The sequence below is a fragment of the Sarcophilus harrisii genome, chromosome 2 (genome assembly GCF_902635505.1).
Source record: "Sarcophilus harrisii chromosome 2, mSarHar1.11, whole genome shotgun sequence".
NCBI classification, from domain to species: domain Eukaryota; kingdom Metazoa; phylum Chordata; class Mammalia; order Dasyuromorphia; family Dasyuridae; genus Sarcophilus; species Sarcophilus harrisii.
The window spans coordinates 154,184,193-154,203,926 of record NC_045427.1 but is presented as its reverse complement, the minus strand read 5'-3'; positions in this window follow the sequence as shown (position 1 = coordinate 154,203,926).

The following is a 19,734-nucleotide window of genomic DNA, read 5'->3' as shown; positions in this document are numbered from 1 at the left end:
AGGAAATGAAATTGAATGAGCAACCCATTGGGGTAGTCTGCCAGTGCTCATATTGTAAATGGATGATGATGATCTTGGCCCGCAATGAAATTAAAAGAAGCTTAATTGTATTTTGGGAAATTGTACAATACTTTCAAAGCCCCAAGCTAGTCCATGACAGAGAAAGCATATCTTCTTAACACTGATATTCTTTCCATCAGTTTGTCTGGCTTTCAGTCATGAAACAACAAGATAACTGAAAAATAAAAATGGTTGGTGACCCAGATGACACTAGAGATATGAAGCATATTATCAATGATATGTTCAGGAAATGGAATAAAAACAATGTAGAAAATGTATGATTGGAAAAAGAATGAGGGATAATTACCAGTTGAGTGTTAAGATCTCCTCTTATCTATCTTTCCCCCAGAGAGATGACACTTATTATGAGGAATGATTATTGGAAAAGATCCCCCAAATATAGGAAAATGTCAGGTCTAAGGAGGCATTGAATCCCTTCTGCTATGTGGTTTTATAGGTCCAGGGGACTATTACCTACAAAGCCTGAATTTATGCATGGAACAAAACAACCTTTATGCTCCAGCTCCCTGTATAGGAGAATTCCCTTTGGACATCATTTTCCAAGTTGATAAGACATTTTGGGTCTTGAAATTTATTGATGGAATTCACAAATGTTCATCCATAAAGTTTGAGTTATAGACTAATCCTACATCAAACCCTGGACATCAGACAAACAGAAATTCAAAGCCTAGAGCAGTTTTTCCTCTGCATCAATATGTATAAGAAAAAGTGTTATATAAGTGTAGCTGAGTTATGCTACCCAACTTTATGAAAGTATGAAATATCTTTGGGATAGATTTAAGCAGGAAGAAACGGATATACTTAGCCTGGCCATTGTTGTGTAGAATTTTAGCAATCTTGATTGCTTTTGGAAAGCTACCCAGATTCTAGTGAGTTTCTGAGTTTATGAGAGGTTATAATTTGGGATCCTAGAGAGACTCATAAAAGATAGGTATGCCATCATGTGCCTCCCTTTGGGCATGGAACTCTAAGAAGATAATCAGGAGGGTAATGTACATATTTGTACACATGTGTATGTACCTCTGTAGGTGTGTATTTTCTATTCCCGTGGGGACCCTATGTATGTGGGTGGCTCTATTTAGTATCTGCCTGCAAAACAGTCTTCTCATCTTCAATACTACAAGTCTATAAGGGCACAGATTTTCTGAGACATTATAGGGCTCACATTTGTGATATGGTAACTCTGCCCCCATCAATCTTGGTCAGTTTGGAGGAGGATTTGACAACCTCAGGTGGAATATCTGAGATCAAAAAAGTCAAGGATTTTAGGGGAAATAAGAGGAAAAAGTTTTTCTATGAAAATGTTGGGCATAAGTGTTGATAATATTCATATTAAAAACTTGAGTGGAAAATATTGTGCTATTGAAATTCTTCCCAAGAGCATCAATTCATATCCAGACAAATGCCAAGGTTCTATGAAGCATGATTTGGGAGACTTCTGGAATAAAGGATACATTTTTTAATTATAATAACTTTTTATTGACAGAACCCGTGCCAGGATAATTTTTTTACAACATTATCCTTTGCACTCATTTCTGTTCTGATTTTTCCCCTCTCTCCCTCCACCCCCTCCACTAGATGGCAAGCAGTCCGATATATGTTGAATATGTCGCAGTATATCCTAGATACAATATATGTGTGCAGAACCAAGCAGTTTTCTTGTTGCACAGGGAGAATTAGATTCAGAAGGTAAAAATAACCTGGGAAGAAAAACAAAAATGCAAACAGTTTACATTCATTTCCCAGTGTTCTTTCTTTGAGTGTAGCTGCTTCTGTCCATCATTGATCAATTGAAACTGAATTAGGTCTCTTTGTCAAAGAAATCCACTTCCACCAGAATACATCTTCATACAGTATCGTTGTTGAAGTTAAAGGATACATTTTAATATATTCTGTCTAAAGGAACTTTACAGCAGCTTAAGCATCACAGGGCCGATATCTAAAGAAGTGAGCCTATTTGTTGCCACAGTAACCTTTTTCCCATCGAATTATGACAGTCACATATATTGTATACATTTCTGTAAGTTTTCTTTATAAGATATCTGGCACCAAAAATTTCCTCCACATGTAAGAAAAAACAAAGAATTCAAGAGGAGAGTGAAAAGAAATTAACCTTGAGTCAATTGGGAGTACCATGATTTTATGTCTTTTTTTCCTAGAGAAAATGCTTAAAGATACAATAAGATTTTCCAGAGTGAAACAAATTGAAAGAAACAGATGATCCATTAATGCAATCCTAGTTGCATTAATGGAAACATAGAATGCAGGACATAGGTCGCATATGGAATATTATGTTGAAACCTGCATGCATGCTTTAGGAAAAACTTCAACAAGAATTGTCAGTAAACAAGCATTCATTAAGTTCTTACTGTGTGCTAGGCATTGTGCTAAACCCCAGGGATACAAATAAAAACAAAAATCCTATAGAACTTGCCCTTAAGGAGGAGACATCATAATGGAGGATATAATATATGCATAACTAGATATATACATACATATATATATGCATATATACATGGTAGAGAGAAAATAATTGAAGAGAAAAGGCACCAGCAAAAACAATAGTTTTGTAATTTCCTCCAGTTCTTCTCAGCAGCATGGGATATATACATAGAAGGATGAATAGGATAGTGAAGTGTTTGAATACCATTCTATATGAAGTTTTATTGAAGAAATTGGAGTTTAACTTAGAAAAGAGAAGGATTAAGGAAGAACATCATAGCTATCTACAAATATTTAAAGGATTCCAAATGGAAAAGCAATTAGACTTGTTCTGCTTGGGAGAAACAGGATCAATGATTAGACATTGCAAGAAACAGATTTTTGGTTCCACAAAATGAAAATTTAAAAAAAATTCAATAATTCAGGGAAAGTTATAGTTGAAGTGGGATAGAAACTAAAGCTAAGGTTTCTATATCCTCTGTCCCTTTTGTTTATTTCCCCCTACTCCTTTCCAGATCTTGCTCTCTTGAAAATATGAAATTAAAGTAGTAAGCAAGCAATTAAATTCTTAAATGAGAGTCTCAAGGCTGTAATTATATTAACACTTCTTTTCTTGAAACTTCTGTTGATTGAAAATAGGCAATTTTGGATATGCATAATGTAAATGTGGAAAATGGAAGTAATAAAGCAATTTTAATGGGTGTATAGCTAAATCTCTCTGGACTTCAGTTTCCTTATCTATAAAATATGGAGGTGAGACTAGTTGAATTTTAAGTGTCTTCTGATTAACTTACAGACTCAGGTGTGCCAAGAATCAGGATGAGTGCTGGGTATACAAAGAAAGACAAAAAGCAATTCCTGTTTCCAGAAACTCACAGATTATCTAAAGAAGATAATTTCTTACCATGTGTTCCTAATCCTGATGAAATTATAGGTTCTTTTTTTGTTTAAAAAGGTAATGAGATTAGTTTTATATAACATTTAAAATCTGAGAAAAAATTTACTCATAATATTTCATTTGAGCCTCAATATAATTCTGTGAAACAGATGTAGCAGGCATTATCCTGCTCATTTTCTAAGAAATGGATGCTTATACATGATTATCAAATATTGGTGATAAGATTTAAACCCAGGTTTTCTTGACTATAAGTCCCAACACCAATCCACTATGCATGATGTTAGGGGAAAATATTTCATAATGATTAATATTTTGCCATGATGCAAAGATGGCTCAGTGGGCAAAGAGCCGGATGTGGTATCAGGACAACTTGAGATGGAACTTAGCCTCAGACTCATACTAGATGTATGTCCATAAAAAAGTCACTTTAACTCTGTCTGCCTCAGTTTTCTCACATGTACAATAAAAACAATAATAATACTGACCCCTCAGGATTATTGTGTAACTGCAATGAAATTAACATTTGTAGAATATTTTTAAAATATTAAATATCACATAAATGCTAGTTATTGTGAAAAATTACTTATTATAATATTAAAGATATCCCCTAAAATTCATTTATTGACCCTTTAAATGACTGCATAGTTACTTCTAGATAAAACCTACTTGCCACAAATTCTAATGTTTGCTTAACTATTATTCTTTAAGGTAAATTAATGATTTTGAGAATGATTCTAAAACAATCAATCTTTTTGTATTAATCAGATGAAAAACTAAAGGATTCAATGAGAAAATATCTTGATAAAATGCATTATATAACATTAGACTTGTTGAAATGATCTGTTTAACAACTTGCAAGAGCATGCATGGTCTCTGTCTCCATTTCCTCCTTGAAATGAAGATAGTTTTATTACCTTATCTCCAAGATTGTTGTAAAGAATAAGTCCTAAATATTATTGAGAAACATATGGCCATATAGAAGTGTTATGTAAATGCTAAATAACAAACACGTGGCTCTCTATTTAAAGGTGCTCAAGGGAAAACATGTCAGTATATTTGTGCTTTGGAGGCTTTTTTTTTCCATTTGTGTCACTTGTTATCATCATCATTATCTTTGATTTATGAGGCATCTTGTCTTTGTCATTCTGTGATAGTTTAAGTGCCAGTATTTTCTGGGCCTATTTATATGGCTATTTTTCTGGTACAATCTGAAAATGAACTGAATAAGGAAAGAAAATCTTGTTGTAAATCTAAACTATCCCAAATGGACAAAATTATCCTTTGCCATAGCAATGATTTCTACTGAATTTGCTGCTGACTATTTCCCATTCACTTTTCTGACCTAGAGATTTTCCACCATCTTCTCTCACTACTATATAAGATTATAGGATTTGGAGTCAGAAGGCTCTATATTGTCCAAATACCCCATTTTCTAGGGAAGAAACTAATGTCCAGAGAGAATAGTAACTTATACAAGGGAATAAAACCATTGACAGAGCCAAGATTTTGATCCAAGAACTTTGACTCAAATTCTATTGCTCTTTCTGCCTATTTCTCATCTTCACACACCTGTCATCTTGTTTTTCACAGCTCCATTCAAGTCCATGTCCCCAGTGGGGCTTCCTTCGACTATATCATACCTTAAAAATCACTCTCCTTTCAACTTCTATAAAAATCAATGCTCCTATCATTTAGTACTTAGTGCCTAAGTGACCATTTTCTGCTTCTGAATTTTCCTACTCTTTTACTGCATCATTTGTTAACAATACTTTGGAACACATATCCTACTCCTAACCTTATATTCATCTTAGCCTTCTGCAATATAACTGGAAGAACTTGGACTAGCTCCTACATAGTTCTAGTTTATTTCCCAATTATGAAGTATAAATGCCATGTGAGTAACTTTCTCTGCCCACCCTTATTGCTAGAAACTACAGTTCATTATGTCACAGTCAGCAGCAATAAAAATAAAATATTTTATCATGCTAACAGACATCTTAAAATAAATTATCTTTGACATTCTCTAGAATCTAGAGATAAAACTCTTGGTGAAAAGGAGCCAATGTGGGGGCTGGAGAACCATACGGTGTGTGGGAAGGAACAGACTGGCAAAGGCATTTTCATGTATTTTTGTGCAAAGAGATGTGGCCAGAGATTTTGTAACACTTGACATGAGCTTTGAACTGTAATATCTGACTTTCTCCAAACCATTTCAATGACAACATTTGGGAGGAGGTTTTGAATTCTCAGTATATTACAATACCTTTTGATCATAGTTTTAATCCACTGGGGAATCTGTCTTTGCGGAATTCTGGTTACCATTTACCTTTAGCTTTTACTTTCATGTGAAGTATATGCCAAGTGCCTGGCATATAGTTAACTCTTAATAGATATTAGATGATTTACTGACTATCCAAACAATAGTTTGTCCATAAAATTCATTCATTCATTCATCTACTCATTAAACAATCACTTATTACTTGAATATTATGTACAATGTTTTGTGTTGGCTGTAGAGGAGATAAAAAGATTAATAAGTCATGGTTCCTACTGGCAACCAAAATACAGATGCAGATAATTGTGATATAGGGTAGAAAGTGATGTGCTTAGACGGCATTAGGTACAATGGGAGAGTAGACTGAAGAAGAGTAGACTTGGTATGACATCAATTTGAACAACAGTTACCTCTTTGGACTGTGGTGTATTCATCTGTAAAATCAGAGAATTGTATTAAATGACCTTCTAGCTCTAAATGCTGAATTACAATAAAGTACAATAAAGTAAGAGGACTAAGGGGTTACTTTCATCGGTGGTGATGGCTTAATCACTAATAATGGGCATATCAACTTATGCCCTCAAGGATGAATAGGATGTCAACAGGTAGTGAAGGAAGTTGAGGAAAAAGCATTCTAGACATAGGGAACAGCATGAACTAAGGCAGGAAAGTACAAGATGTGTTTGGAGAACAGTTTGACAGTCATATAGAGTATGGAAAGGTAGATATCTTGGAGTCAAATTCTGGAGGCCTTAAAGAGTAAAAAAAATGGGGGGGGAGATTTCTCAGGCAATGGGGAAGCATCAAGGATTATTAAGTTATGTAGTAACATGATCAAATTTATGTAAGAAGATCAGTCCAATGGCAGGACATACATATATTAACTCAAACAAAAATAATGAAGATGGAAACTGTGATTGAGGGAGTAAAGATGATAAGGCATGGATATAAAATATCTTGCAATTTTGGTACTCATGGAATTCTTGCAACATTCAGATGTTACACTTCAGATGGAGAATCAGGATTTCCATTAGAACAGAATGAGAGCTCTTCTTAGTGCCAATATAAAGCCACTGTGTTTGAGCAGTACCAAGGAAATGATACTACATATCCATATGCCCTGGAAATCCATATGCCCAATGTTGTGTACTAGGGCTCATTAAGAAAGTTCATTAAAAATGGACCCCATTTCTGCCTACCAAAATATATATATGTGTATATGCAGACACACACATACACACACACACATATATAATATACACACAAACATATATATGAATTTTATATACACATATGTAATATATGTGTATTGGGGTATCTCTTGATAAATGTTGAGTTCCTTGAAGGAACTTCTCTTTTGATTGTGCTTTATATTTCTAGCTCCTAATACACAGTAAATGTTTAATAAATGTTTGTTAAATTGAATTGAATTACAGTTTTATATGAATGAAACATAGACGTATGAAGTTATTTTATAGGATCAGGCAATTTAGAACTAAAAAATCTTAGAGGTCATCTCATCCTATCTCATATTTTACAGATAATGAAACTGAGGTAAGACTATTTAAAGTGATAACTTGAAACTCACATAATTTCTTATTGCTAATATTCTGAAACCTACCTCTTTTTTTCTGTATCTGTCTCTCTCTTTTCTCTATCTCTGTGTCGGTCTGTTTCTCACTTAGTTGTAGAGTTACTAGTGGTGGATAATAGGCTGACAGTCACTCAGAGAGTCCACAGCACTCTGATACAGAGACTAAGAATAGAGCTAGTGATTACACAAAAACCAATGGGAAGGCAATAAGCCAATGGATCCTAGCCATGTCTCTCTTCTCAATTCCCCTGGCATTCTAGGAGGAAAGAGTGCAGGGTATGACAATAACTGTTTCACCACAAACTGCCAATCATACTTTAATAAAAACAAGATGAACTGATTAATTCAAATCGACAATTTGAAAAGCCTTTTGTCTAGATCAAGGATTCTTAATCTGAGGTTCACAGACCTTGCAAAATTTCCATGGGTAGGTTTTTGGGGGAATGTGAATAAAATCCTTATTTTTACTAATCTCTCATTGAAATTTAGAATTTCTTTCAAATGAGCATAGGCAGTATTTTGAAAAGGGTTCCCTAGCCTTCATCAACTTTCCAAAGGAGTCTGCTTATGAGCCCTTATTCTAAATAATCAACATGCTTTTACTTAGCACAATGGTAAATATATCAAAGAATACAGAAAGCACAAATTGTAATTTTTCCCTGAAGATACTAACAATCTAGTTGGGAAATTTCAAAATATATACATGAAATAATAAAGGAACATATAGGGTCATATATAATTTTGTGTTGAATTTTGTCATAGTGATTGAAGGACTGTAAGAAGTCAGAAAAAATAGACAAGTCTGGGTCAAAGTATTCAATGAAGACTCATATAGGAAGAGGAACTTGAGCTGATCTCATATAATGAATAGGTTTGGGTAGGCAAGAATGTTATTCTTCATGACCTCTTGACTCTCCCTCCTCACTTTCATGCTAGTAGTCAGTGACTGATGTGCTAATGGCAGGGATTAGATTGTTGAAAATAGGAAAAAAGGAAAAAGAGCCATTAATAAGGAATGATAGGATCTGAAACTAATTGGGTATAAATTAGGTAAAATGACCACTTTTCCTAAAGTGAATTCAGAGCATTTGACTCAGTAAACTCCTAAAAAGCAGGGATGTCTTTTATCTTTCTTTTTATCCCAAACATTTAGCACAGTGCCTGGCACACACTTAATTAATGTTTATATACTGACAACCTAAGACTATTCCTCTTCAAAAAGCCTCAGAAGGATATTCTTTTATTGAGATTCGAACTTCTACCAAATCTGAGAATTATAGTCAACCATAGATACTTACATTCTTCAAATGTGATATATTTGCAAAACACTTAGCAGATAGTAGGTGATTAATAAATGTTCCCTTCATTTTTCCTTCAATTGATAAATCCACATCAGTCCAAAAAGCCTTTAGGAAGTACCTGTGTGCATGGAATTGTGCTAGGTGCTAGAGATACAAAGACAAAATAAAAGAATAGTTTTTGTCCTCGAGGACCTTATGTTCTACTGGGAAGATGCAATGTGTAAGCAAATACACATGGATATGATAATTTGAGGATGGAGAGAATATTAATAACTATAGAAATCAGGAAAATCTTTCTATGGAGATAGCAAAAGCTCTCATCAGCCTGGGTACACCTTAGATCTAGGCTCATCACAACTCATCACTGCATGCCGTTTTCTGTGAGAATTGTGTCTGTGTCTTTCTATCTTATACTGTTTTTCTTACTATTTCATAGATAATAGTACAGCCTCCAGGCTATCCATTTATAATCTCTCACTTTGATCATATGACTGTCTCTCTTTTCTGCTCATAAAGGTTCGTGGTGATGGTTTCTTTTCATACATAAGTCATCATTGGTAATATATTCTTATCTATTTGCCCCCACTAAGCATTTTTTCTATTAGCCTTTGGGTCATCTGCATTTATGAATCTTCTGAGATTTGAATCTTCCATGATTCATAGCTTAATGCCATAATTGAAAGAATATTGCTGTTAAAAGGTAGGTTTTGAGAAATTAAAACAGAGTAGGTCCCATAACTATATATAGCTAACATTTATATAATAAATTTGGGCTTGCAATGTGTTGTACATTTATTATTTCTCTCGCTCTCTTTTGGGGAGGCAGTTGGGAGAAAGTGACTTACACAGGATCACACAGCTAGTAAGTATTAAGTGTCTGAGGCTGTCAAGTCCTCCTAATTTTGGGACTAGAGCTCTATCCACTCTGCCATCTATCTGTCCCTATACAGTTGTTGTCTCATGATCTTCACAGAAAACTTAAATGATAGAGGCTATTATTTATTTAACAGATGAGGAAAATGAACTTGAAAAAGATTAAGTGACTTGCCCACATACCTAGTAAATATCTGATGCAGAATTTAAACTCAAATCTTCCTAACTGCAGATTCAGCATTCTATCTACTATGCTATTGAACTGTGTCATTTGAAGGAATGGCTAAACAAATTGTGGCACAGGAATGCAACTGAATATTATTCCCCTTTTAAAAATGATAAACATGAAGATTTCGTAAGAGAATGGGAATGAGCCAATAAAGCTGTTGTAAACAGACCCAAAAAACCAATATATGTAATGAGTACAACAATGTAGATGACAGCCACAATAAAACAAACTTAACTCAATGAGTTTGATCAAGCCAGGTCCTGGACAGGAATTGAAATAAAAAGTGCCTCCTTCCTTTCATTGCAGAGAAGGAAAAATAAAGTAATGAAATATTGTATATAATATTAGATGCTATTTATCCCTTTTTTCTCTAATCTTTGTTACAAGGAAAACCTAATTAGATAGAGGAGGGAGAATGATATAATCAGAAATTAATATGATACAAAAATAAAAATATTAATGCCAAAAATATGAACTTTCAAGACATTAAGAAGCTAGAAATTATTGAAAATGTCACATATATTCTCAAAGGGTAGTACAGCTCAATTTTCTTTTCCGATTTAACTCTGGATCCAGCTTATTGCCCAGGCATGATGAAATTTAGAGAGCATAAAATTGATTCTGGAGAACTGGGAGGAGTGGCTTTGAGTCTAGCATCTGGAGAGTTCTCAGAGAAGTGTAAGATCACCAGTACTTCAGATTCTCCCCCTTATGCAGAATATGAAGAAATCAGTACCAGGTATCTCCTCTCCTCCCAACCCCCCTTTGTTAAAACATTATGGGCACCTATCATCCAAATTGAAGTCTGAAGGAGAGTAACTGAGTACTTGGGCAAAGGGAGAAAGCAAGGGAGTTGCTAAGAGCAATGAGATCTCAGTGCCCATAATCAGCAGGGTTCAATGAGGCTTCAGAAGTTTTGCAAAGCAAACAAGTTCTTTCTTTTGATTATATATTCTAACTTGTAAAAAGAAATCATGTGAAAATTTATCTATGATAGAGCATAGACTAGCACAGAAAGATGGAAATATATAAGATAATTTATATAACAAAATGGCACAAGAGATTGATGAACAAAAGATACAAACCTAAATGGATACTAAATTACTATATCCTAAATATTAAGTAGAATACTGAACAGTAATCATTTCTACATGATTTTGAAAAACAAGGTTACTTTTAAAAATTCCCATCCAGTGATCACCAGGAATCCATTAGATCTACTTTTTCCAAAATTGTGTTCAGATTCATAATTTTTGTTGGAATTACATACAGTCATTGTCTTCAAGTCTATATTTTTTCCAACTCAATTATCTTTTAACTATACAAATCATACATATATTTACTATCTGTATTGTTTTATTATCTATAGTACTTTTGTCTTTTCTTATTTTGTTTTTACTTTAAGGACTAAAATAAGCATTTTGGTAACAGTACATGAAACTGCAGATGCACTATGCACAACTTGCTATTTCTTTCAAAGTACAACAAAATTATCATGAAAATTCTTTTTTTAATAGTACTTTTAAATATAAAGTATTTTTCATTCGGGAAAATCTGCTGTGATGGAATGTATTTTTATGTTAGTCGTTTAAGTTGATTTTAGTTAAAGCATGATACATTTTATTATAACCTTTCATTTTAATTCTTTTTATGTCTTCATGTTTTAACTGTGTCTTCTATATGTAAAAGTTTTACATTTTTTTCTAGTCCTTTTAACAATTTTCTTTTGTCTTTCTGGCATATTTAACTTATTAATATTCAGGATTATAATTGTATTATTTTCTTTCCATCAAATCCAGTTATAGTATGTTTGTTTTTCAAATTAGCCTTGCAGCTTGTTTTGCTTCAAATAATCTCATCCTATTTTATTTCTCCATCATAGACAAAACCTACCTTTTCTCCTTCAAATACAAATGCAGATCTTAGTACTGTATCTTGTCTTAAAAGGCTATCTTAGGTTCCTGCTATTTGCACAGATTTGATCCCTGATTTATTCCATTCCCCTTTCTTCTGATGCCCACTTTATACCTTGAATCTTTGATTCTACTTTTAATAGAAATAATATTTTTCCACATTATCATTGCCTCATCCAGATAAGAGGGTGAATTATGAGTTCCCCTTAACATTCTCTCTCAATCCTCAACTTGTTTGAAATGCCCTCACCTGTGACATTCTAAAAGCAAAAAATACTTAGCTATTTCATTCCCATTTCATACTTTCTTTTATTCTATGTGTCTCTAATTATCATTCACTGAACAGCACTTTTCTCTTTGTTCCTTCAGTGACTTTTGGGTAAAGTGAGTTTTCTAAGGTTCAATGGTTTTCTATCTGACATTCAACTTGCAAAGTCATCACATAATATATTCATGCTATATGGCCTTAAAAAGAGCCATTGCTGAGTTTGCTTTTCACTGACGCTACTTTTTTTATTCATGTATGACTCTCAGTGTTTGAAAATCAGTAATATATTTCTTTCATTTAGGATCAGCTGAATAAGCTAAAGTTATCTTTTTGATGTGAGTTTTTTCTTTTACATTTCAGGACATAATATTTTAGCTTTTTCTTTCTTTCATGTACATAATTAGTCCCATATAATTAAAACTGCCACTTCATAATATGTAAACTGCCTTTCTCTAGAAGCTTACAAAAAAATAAAGATTCATTTCTGTATGAATAAATTTAGGCTTCATTTCTGACAGTATCCTGTGGATTTTTAATCAATCTGCAGCAAAATGTTCGGGCTCATTGTCTAATCATGTTTTTCCTGAGAGGATGATATTTCTTAGATTCTCCTGAAGACCTTTGTCTTCAAGGTCCATTGATCTAGCCTACAGCTATCTTTTGCCATATTTTTATTATGCTAATATACTTGTTGGAATTCAAGTGTATTTTTTCTACTTCATATCTAGTATTATCCTTTTTAATATTTGCTATTAAAATTATCCAGTATTTGTTCTAAATTATGGATTCTTATTCATCTTTCCAAGTTCTTAAAAAGCTCTACTTTACCTCCTAAAATCTTTCTCTTATTAATGTAGTAACCTCCTCAATTACTATGTTGGTAGTTTAATGACCATTTCTAAGTCTGTTAATACAATATTATTCTTTTTTTCTTATCAAGATTATTCCTTATTTTATTCACCTCATAATGTTGATTCATTGTATAAAGTTCTTTTTGGAAGATTCCTTATCAATTTCTTCAGTATTACTGATGATTTTCCTGTGAAATTTTTCCCATGGCAATTTACTTGCTTAATTCTTTTTTTAAGTATTTGGCATATTTCTTGATGTCTGGAAATGAGAAGAAGATGGATTTGAAGTCACTTGTTCACCTACCTTTGGTTTCATTAATAATGAAAATATCTGTCTGTTCGTCTTTCTATTTAGCTAGCTAGTTTTTGGTTCCTCTTGTAACATAGCCACTTGCCTTCTGGATCAAGACCATACAATGGCAGAAGCATCAATTAAATTGTTTTCTGTAACCAATTTTGAAGCCGTGATTCTCCTCCATTGATCTCCAGACTGTATCAGACCTCTTCGATGCTTCAGCTCTTCATCTTGAAGCCTCACTCCAGTCTTGAAATTCATAATTATAAGTATCCTCTGGCCCTGAGACCTCTCGCTCTGATTGAATGGCTCCTGCCCTAATCTCCATTTCAGAAGGGTTCCTAGGTAATTTGCTTTATTCCTTTAGTAACTTTGGAGAGAATGGTTTTGGTGGAATGACAACTTCAGAAGCCAGATTGTGAGGTTTAGCAAAAAATGAGAAGAGAGAAAATGGAGGTACCTATTATTGTATATAAACAAATAGAATCAAAGGTGAGGATGACCAGTAAGATTGTGTAAGGGAAGGTAGAGGGAGAGGTAAAAAGTCAAAAAATTATGGTAAGACAAGGAGATTTCAAAATGTTTGAATTTGAAGGTTGGTATATTTGTGAATAATGGCAATATCAAGGTAATGACCTTATTTCCATGTGTCTGAGGTGGGGTGAAGGAGTAACTCATGGGAGATATGTAGATTGAGAAACTGAGTGGTTAAAGTGTTTGAGAATAAATTAGAAAATTCTCATTTATTTTCTGTTACACTATCAATAATTCAGTTCCTCATAAGAGCCCTATGAATAGGAGATGACATGAATAACTTTATCTCAGTTTTACAGACAAGGACATTGTTTTAGAGGTCTAATAACTTGATTTGTCTTAGCAAGAATTAGTCATTGTTGGAGTTGGGATTTGAACCCTGGTTTTCTTATTCGAAGTATACCATGCTATAATGTCTCTTAAAGTATTGTTTCTATGAATAGCAGCTTTCTCTTTAGATTCTTTGTCTTTGACAGTAGAAAAGTGCCAATTGTTTGATCAACCACTGTCTAATGTCTGATAGCTAAGTAGAGTCATTTCACTTGGCTTGTTTTTTGTTTTGTAAGATTCTACAGAAACTTTGCTGTTGTGTGTACCCCAAAAAGATACTTGGAAAGGTTGCCTGAATGGATAGATTCCTCCTTAGAAGGGTAAGGATAAGGATGGGGACTGGACCAGAGGTTTCATTGTTATAAGAATTCCCCAACACCAGTCAAAACCACCATACCAAAGATCAACACCTTTCTGCATTTTAAAGTCTTAGGAATTGAGAGTACAAAAGACTCATCTGTCAGAAGTGGGACTTGAACTTTGACCTTCTTGGCTCTAAAGTCAGATCTCTGGGAATCATTCCCAGTTGCCATTCATAAACAATCCCAAAAAACTGCAGAACATAAATTAAGAACTTCTAGGAAAGAGAAAACTTGTGGGGTTTTTGGAGGGATGGGGGAAAAGAGAGAGAAAAGGTGGTGTTTAATTCTCCTTCATATCTCCCCACGTTCTACCACTTTGATTTAAAAAAATCTTTAAAATATTTCTTAAAATTTGATTTCTTCATGCTATAAAACCACTTCAGTGCTGACAAAGCTTCTCTGAATTGAATAATCATCTGTTTATATTCTTAGGGAAATCACAAGTTGTCCTTTATCCTCCTTATTAATATTAGTCATGTCAGTTGGATTAGTAGTGCTTTACAAGAAACCAAGATTCATCATCAGATTTATTACAGAACGACTGAGTTGAAAGTTGGTTTACAAATCAAATTCAGCCCTCGGTTTTTTTCTCCCACTCAGCTTCCATGATGAGAAAATATTAAAATGTTAATGTTCAGTCAATTAGAAAGCATTTATTAAATGTCTATTATGTGCAGACCAGGCAGTGGATAGAATAATTTTTCTTAGTTTAAATATGTTCTCAGACATTCATTAGCTGTGTGACCCTGAGCAAGTTACTAAATCTTGTTTACCTCAGTTTCCTCATTTGTAAAATGAGCTATTGAAGGAAATGACAAGCCACTCCAATGTACTTGCCAAGGGAGTCATGAAGAGTTGAACATGGCTTAAAAAAAGATTAAACAACAAATGTGAAAACATTGTGTCAGGTACTGAATACAAAGACAAAAACACAAGAATCACTATCCTTAAATCATTTAATTTTTATAGAGAAGAAAACTTGAATACATGTAAATGTATATTTCCCATATTTCCTTATAATTTTAGGGAATTATATATACATTCATATTTTAGAAAAATACAAATGAAGCATATATGAAGTAGCAGTGGAAAAGCAGACACTAGCAAATGTCAGGAAGGGAAAAGAAGAGAAATGATAAAGAAGATTTCTCAATCCTTATTCTTCTTGACTTCTCTGTAGCCTTTGATACGATTCCTCAAGGAAACAATACATTCTGAGAAGTTGAGTTGAAAGAGTAAAACATTCTAGGAAGATAGCTCAGATAATATACAAAGGCACAGAGACAGAAGCTATAATATAATATCATGTGGGAAGAATAGAGTTTCTGGTAGACATTAATTTATTTTAAAAAATAACAACTTATAAAAGTAACATTAAGGACTGGTTGAAAAGATCTTCGAATATCAAACCAAAATTCATTTTTGATCTTACAGCAAAATAGTAGCTTGGGAGATGTAAGCTAACAGGGAGCTAATAGGTATGAGGATGACAAGGTCAGACTTACTCCTTGGGAATATCACTTGGATGACTTGTGAAAGATGAATTGGAGTGCAAAATTGGATAGGGAGATGAACTAGGAGAGTCTTTCAAAAGTCCATGGAGAGATGTTAAGAATCAGAAGCATGTTGGCTTTTATGTGAGTTGAGAGAAGAGGAAGAATAAAAATTTATACAATTTGGCAATTGATTGGGTATGGTGATTGAATGAGAGTGAGCATACTAGAATGACACTGAGTGACTAGAGGAATGATGGTGCACTTAAAAATCACAGGATCACAGAATCATGGAGCTAGAGCTAAAAGAGACCTCATAGATAGTCCAATCCTCTCATTTTATAAATGAAGAAATTAAAGGGAGATTATACAACTTGCTTAAAATCATGCAGGTAGTAAATATTAAATGTATGGTGTGAATTCAAAGTTCTTCAGAGCCAATATTTATTCTAATACTAGTAATAAGTAAGTTTTGAAAAGGGAAAAATTTGTAGAAAGGGAGATTTTTTTTAAGATATAGAGTTTGAGATGCCTATAAGATGTCCAATTCCAAATGTCTACATTTGGATAATGTGTATGGTCCAAAGGTTCACAGTTACATTTTTGCTCAGGAAATAAACTAGGACTTAGTATATAGATCTGAGAGCTATCTGCAGAGATGATTATTGACTAGTTAGGGAGAGGTAAAGGGAGATAATAAACATTTATATAGCATCTATTATATGCCAGGCACTGTGCCAAGGGTTCTACAAATATTATGTCATTTTATTGTCACAACAAAACTTGCAAAAATAGGTTCTGCTATCATCCTCATTTTATAATTGAAAAAACTGGGGCAAACTGTTTAAAAGACTTACCCATGGTCACACAGGTAGAAAATGTCTGAAGCTAGATTGAATTCAAGCCTTCATAACGTTGTCTCTTACATTTTAGCTACTGCAAAACCTAGTTGCCTCAGAACTTATCTGAGCTATACAAGAATCCTGTTAAAAGGAGCTGATTTGGTCATCAAATGATAGTATACAAAAAAGAAAAAAAAAAAGAGAGCTTCTGACAGAGTCTTAGGTAGTGTATGTATGCTTAGTGAGCATGTCATAAATGATGAAACAGCAAAGAAAACTGAAAAATGAACAATAACACAGGTAGAAAAAAGAACCAAGAGAGAACAATGTCACACTCACAAAAAGAAACTATACTGAAGGAGTAAGTAGTTAACATTGTCAAATGCCTGAGGATTGTTGAGGATGAGGATTAAAAGACTATTATATTTGATCATTAAAAAACCATTATATTTATATCTCTAAATTGCATGTAATATAGAGATAGCTGATAACCATGCAGATGGTGGGAGTAATCCAAAATTGGAATTCAGCAAGATAGGAGTAATAATAGAACAAGATATTTGGGAGTAGAGGAAAGGGTTGAGCTGAATCTCTTCCTCCCTATTTTATAGCATCTTAATTGGATTTTCATCATCAGACTAGGGACATTTTCCCCAAACATATATTCTGGGTGCTTTTTTCTTCTTTCTTAATACTCTCTTTCTCAGAAACCTCGTCAACTCCTATGAGTTGAATTGTCATCTATGTGTAGATGGCTCCTAAATGCAGCTACATCTTCAGTTGTTAGTGAATATTTCAAACTGGATGTTCCACAGGATATCTCAAGCTCAAAATGTGAAAACAGAACTGATTTTTCTCCCAAACTTTTCCCTCTTCCAAACTTCCCTCTTTTGTTTGTTCATCAAATATTTATTTGAAAAAAATTTTAAAAAATATTTTCTCATTCTCTCTTTCCCCTTCCCTTCAGTGCTACCCACTCAAAAGGCAAGCTATATATGTGTGTGTGTATACATATATATGTATATATATATATATATATATGTTATGCAAATTCATACAAAATATTTCTAGGGCCATATCACAAAATAGAAAAAAATAAAGAAAATGAGAAAATTATAGTTTAATTTACACCCAGGGCTCATCAGTTCTCTGGAGATAGATAGCATTTTTCATAATCAGTCTTTTAGAATAGTCTTGGATCATTTTCTTGATCAGGCAGAGTTAATCATCATTACAATGTTGATGTTGTTGTATACAATTCATCTCTCTTCACTTTGCATCACTTCATATAGGTATTCACTTGTTTTTTAAACCATTCCTCTAATCATTTCTTAAAGCACAATCATATTCCATCACAATCATATGACACAACTTGTTCAGCCATCTTCCATCAATTTCCAATTCTTTATCACCACAAAAAGAATTGTTATAAATATTTTTATACACATAGGTCCTTTCTCTTTTTTTAATCTCTTTGAGTTAGTGGTATTCCTAGGGCAAATGAAAGCATAATTTTATAGTTCTTTGGATATTGTTCTTTCTACAAAATGGTTCAACTAGTTCACAACTCCACCAACAATTTATTAGCGTACCTATTTTCCCTCATCCCTTCCAATATCTTTTATTTGATAGATGTAAGGTGGTAACTCAGAAGTTTTACAATTTGTATTTGTCTAATAAATAGAAGATTTAAGACATTTTATGTGACTAGAGATATCTTTGAATTCATCTTCTAAAAGTCACCTGTTTATATCCCTTGATGATTTATTATTTGGGGAATGACTTTTACTTTTTTGTAAATTTGAATCAGTTTCCTATATATTTGAGAAGAGCCCTTTGTCAGAGAAACTTACTATAAAATTTTTTGATAGGATTTCATTGTCCATGATGCTTTTTATCAAAATGTAGTTGCTCTGATTACCTCTTTTAATTAGATTTCTTTTTGTTTTTCCTTTAAGATCATGACAGTTACCCCTCCATTATTTTTAACTTCAGGTAAAGCAGAATAGATTCTGCTTCATTTCCTTATTTTAACTTTGTCTGTCTATTTCAAGTGTGTCTCTTGTAAACAACATATTGCTGGATTCTTTTTTCTAATTCATTCTGCTATCTACTTTTATTTTGTGGGTGAGCTTATGCCATTCATATTGTTTTAATTACTGTGTATTTCCCTCTATTAAATTTTATTCTATTTATTCTTTTCTCTTTTTATCATGTCCTTGCTCAAAAGTCAGTTTAGCTCCTGACTTTTGATTGAACTATTCATTTGATTGAACTACTAATGAAAGCTTTTTGTCTTTCATTTATCACCTACCTTTCTAAGGGCTTTTCCCAAGGATATTGGAAAGAGTTTTACAGAAAACAGAGACAAACCACCTGAATTTTTTATTTCCTTCACAGTTTAATTGTACATTATTTCAAAGTCTGATTCTTCTTGTGTGGCAAAATAACTGTATGGATATATACATATATATATGTACTTAATATGTATTGGTCTACCTGCCATATGGGGGAAAAGGTGGGGGGAAAGAGGGGAAAAATTGGAACAAAAGGTTTTCCAATTGTCAATGCTGAAAAATTACCCATGCATATATCTTGTAAATAAAAAGCTATAATTAAAAAAAGAAAACAGAGACAAAGATTAATTTCCCTTTATCTGCTCTCCCTTTTTCTCTTATAACCTTTCCATCCTATTTTCATATCGGGTAAATATTTAACTAAGTATGTTTGTATATGAGTGTGTATATGTGTGTATTTACATATACACATACTTCTGTCTTTGCATCTATTTCAATGAGAGTGAGAGTTAAGCATTGACTACCCCCTCCAATTTCCTCTCTACTGTAAAAGCTGTTCCTTGCATGCCTCCTTTATGTGATATATTTTTTCCCATTCTACCTTTCCCCTTCTCCCTTCCCCCAGCCCACCATATTTCTCATTTCTTCATTTTCTTTTTTCTTTTTGGATTTTACTCCAATATAATTGATTCTGAACTCTGCTTCTAAATGACCTAGGTAACAATGATAAATTTCTTAGGAATTATATATATCTTCCCTATAAGAATGTAAACAGTTTAACTTTATTGAGTCCCTTATGATTACTCTTTCATGTTTACCTTCTTTATGTTTCTCCTAAAAACATTCCATAAAAGTC